We start from the raw sequence: 3463 nt of genomic DNA on the forward strand, positions 1-3463 counted from the left end.
ACGAGGTGGGCAACTGTCTCCTCTCCGTAACAGCCGTCCTGAGGGCTGTGGCATCAGATGTTCCATGCTGACCACTGCACATCACTTCACTTTCTGTCCAATCTCTGCCCCTCGTAATTTTGTCCATCATTTGACCCCACAACCTCTCTGCAGTCTCTCTTCATAACTCTAAGACAACACCCACATAATGTCCCAGGATATCTCCTCTGCATCCTCTCCAGGGATCATGCCTTTCCTATTGTGTGGTGAGCAAACTGCAGACCATAGTACCGAGGTCATGTGGCGATGAGGATATAATGACTCCCCAATAGGGTACAGAGCAACGTTTCTCAACCAGGGTTCCCAGCTTTAATTTCATATTCGTAATTTTATTATACACGTACGGCATATACTAGGACAAAATCTTGGGTATTAGAATAAAGTCTTCAGCCTGTTATATCTTCTACTATCTATCTATCTATCTATCTATCTATCTATCTATCTATCTATCTATCTATCTATCTTCTATCTATCTATATAATACTAAAACTCTGCGGTCCAACATTCCGTATGTATGTATGTATATGTGTATGTACGGAAGATTACTTACAAACCCTACTCCTCCTAGACGGTACACCAAAGCGCTACGATTTTTGTACCGCCGTATTCACCATTAACCTGGGCAACTATTGTAAGTACTTTCGTTCAAATTGAAGCTACCTTTTTAAAGCTAGAGAGATATTAAAGTTTAAATTTTCATTTCTAACCCTTTTCTTCAAGGGGCTACATTTGTTTCCAAAAGTTTACAGAAAAGGATTTAGTTTTCAGCAAGGATTTAGTTTTCAGCTTGTGACGGCGGCTACATTGTTTCGAAAAGCTTCCAAGAAGTCTTTTTTGTTATTGCAAGTCAAGTCAAGTCAAGTCAAGTCACTTTTATTTGTATAGCACATTTAAAAACAACCCACGTTGACCAAAGTACTGCACATCTGATTAGGAAAAAAACCCAAAACATCTGATTAGGAAAAAAAAAAAAAAAAGAAGGCTATAGTGGTCACTTGACATACACAGATCAGGAGGACAGAGTAAGAGTGGGGCTGGGGGAGGAGAGAATGGGGGGTGTGGGGACGGGCCCAACGGGCCCTCCCCAACGGGCACACTTGGAGAGTAAGAGTGGGGCTGGGGGAGGAGAGAATGGGGGGTGTGGGGACGGGCCCAACGGGCCCTCTTTTCCGGGCCCAACGGGCACACTTGGAGAGTAAGAGTGGGGCTGGGGGAGTGAGAATGGGGGGTGTGGGGACGGGCCCAACGGGCCCTCTTTTCTAGTATAATACTAAAACTCTGCGTTCGTATGTAGGGATGTATGTGTGTATGTACGGAAGTTTAACTTACAAACCCTACTCCTCCAAGACGGTACACCAAAGCGCTACGATTTTTGTACCGCCGTATTCACCATTAACCTGGGCAACTATTGTAAGTACTTTCGTTCAAATTGAAGCTGCCTTTTTAAAGCTAGAGAGATATTAAAGTTTAAATTTTCATTTCTAACCCTTTTCTTCAAGGGGCTACATTTGTTTCAAAAAGTTTACAGAAAATCATTTAGTTTTCAGCAAGGATTTAGTTTTCAGCTTGTGACGGCTACATTGTTTCGAAAAGCTTCCAAGAAGTCTTTTTTGTTATTGCAAGTCAAGTCAAGTCAAGTCAAGTCACTTTTATTTGTATAGCACATTTAAAAACAACCCACGTTGACCAAAGTACTGCACATCTGATTAGGAAAAAAAAAAACATCTTGGAGAGTAAGAGTGGGGCTGGGGGAGGAGAGAATGGGGGGTGTGGGGACGGGCCCAACGGGCCCTCCCCAACGGGCACACTTGGAGAGTAAGAGTGGGGCTGGGGGAGGAGAGAATGGGGGGTGTGGGGACGGGCCCAACGGGCCCTCTTTTCTAGTATAATACTAAAACTCTGCGGTCCAACATTCCGTATGTATGTATGTATATGTGTATGTACGGAAGATTACTTACAAACCCTACTCCTCCTAGACGGTACACCAAAGCGCTACGATTTTTGTACCGCCGTATTCACCATTAACCTGGGCAACTATTGTAAGTACTTTCGTTCAAATTGAAGCTACCTTTTTAAAGCTAGAGAGATATTAAAGTTTAAATTTTCATTTCTAACCCTTTTCTTCAAGGGGCTACATTTGTTTCCAAAAGTTTACAGAAAAGGATTTAGTTTTCAGCAAGGATTTAGTTTTCAGCTTGTGACGGCGGCTACATTGTTTCGAAAAGCTTCCAAGAAGTCTTTTTTGTTATTGCAAGTCAAGTCAAGTCAAGTCAAGTCACTTTTATTTGTATAGCACATTTAAAAACAACCCACGTTGACCAAAGTACTGCACATCTGATTAGGAAAAAAACCCAAAACATCTGATTAGGAAAAAAAAAAAAAAAGAAGGCTATAGTGGTCACTTGACATACACAGATCAGGAGGACAGAGTAAGAGTGGGGCTGGGGGAGGAGAGAATGGGGGGTGTGGGGACGGGCCCAACGGGCCCTCCCCAACGGGCACACTTGGAGAGTAAGAGTGGGGCTGGGGGAGGAGAGAATGGGGGGTGTGGGGACGGGCCCAACGGGCCCTCTTTTCCGGGCCCAACGGGCACACTTGGAGAGTAAGAGTGGGGCTGGGGGAGTGAGAATGGGGGGTGTGGGGACGGGCCCAACGGGCCCTCTTTTCTAGTCTATATAATACTAAAACTCTGCGGTCCAACATTCCGTATGTATGTATGTATATGTGTATGTACGGAAGATTACTTACAAACCCTACTCCTCCTAGACGGTACACCAAAGCGCTACGATTTTTGTACCGCCGTATTCACCATTAACCTGGGCAACTATTGTAAGTACTTTCGTTCAAATTGAAGCTACCTTTTTAAAGCTAGAGAGATATTAAAGTTTAAATTTTTCATTTCTAACCCTTTTCTTCAAGGGGCTACATTTGTTTCCAAAAGTTTCCAGAAAAGGATTTAGTTTTCAGCAAGGATTTAGTTTTCAGCTTGTGACGGCTACATTGTTTCGAAAAGCTTCCAAGAAGTCTTTTTTGTTATTGCAAGTCAAGTCAAGTCAAGTCAGTTTTATTTGTATAGCACATTTAAAAACAACCCACGTTGACCAAAGTACTGCACATCTGATTAGGAAAAAACAAACAAACATCTGATTAGGGAAAAAAAAAAAGAATGAAGGGTCACTTGACATACACAGATCAGGAGGACGGGCCCAACGGGCACACTTGGAGAGTAAGAGTGGGGCTGGGGGAGGAGAGAATGGGGGGTGTGGGGACGGGCCCAACGGGCCCTCTTTTCCGGGCCCAACGGGCACACTTGGAGAGTAAGAGTGGGGCTGGGGGAGTGAGAATGGGGGGTGTGGGGACGGGCCCAACGGGCCCTCTTTTCTAGTATACTACTAAAACTCTGCGGTCCAACATTCCGTATGTA

The sequence above is a fragment of the Rhinoraja longicauda genome, chromosome 19, assembly GCF_053455715.1.
Source record: "Rhinoraja longicauda isolate Sanriku21f chromosome 19, sRhiLon1.1, whole genome shotgun sequence".
Classification (NCBI taxonomy): Eukaryota; Metazoa; Chordata; class Chondrichthyes; order Rajiformes; family Arhynchobatidae; genus Rhinoraja; species Rhinoraja longicauda.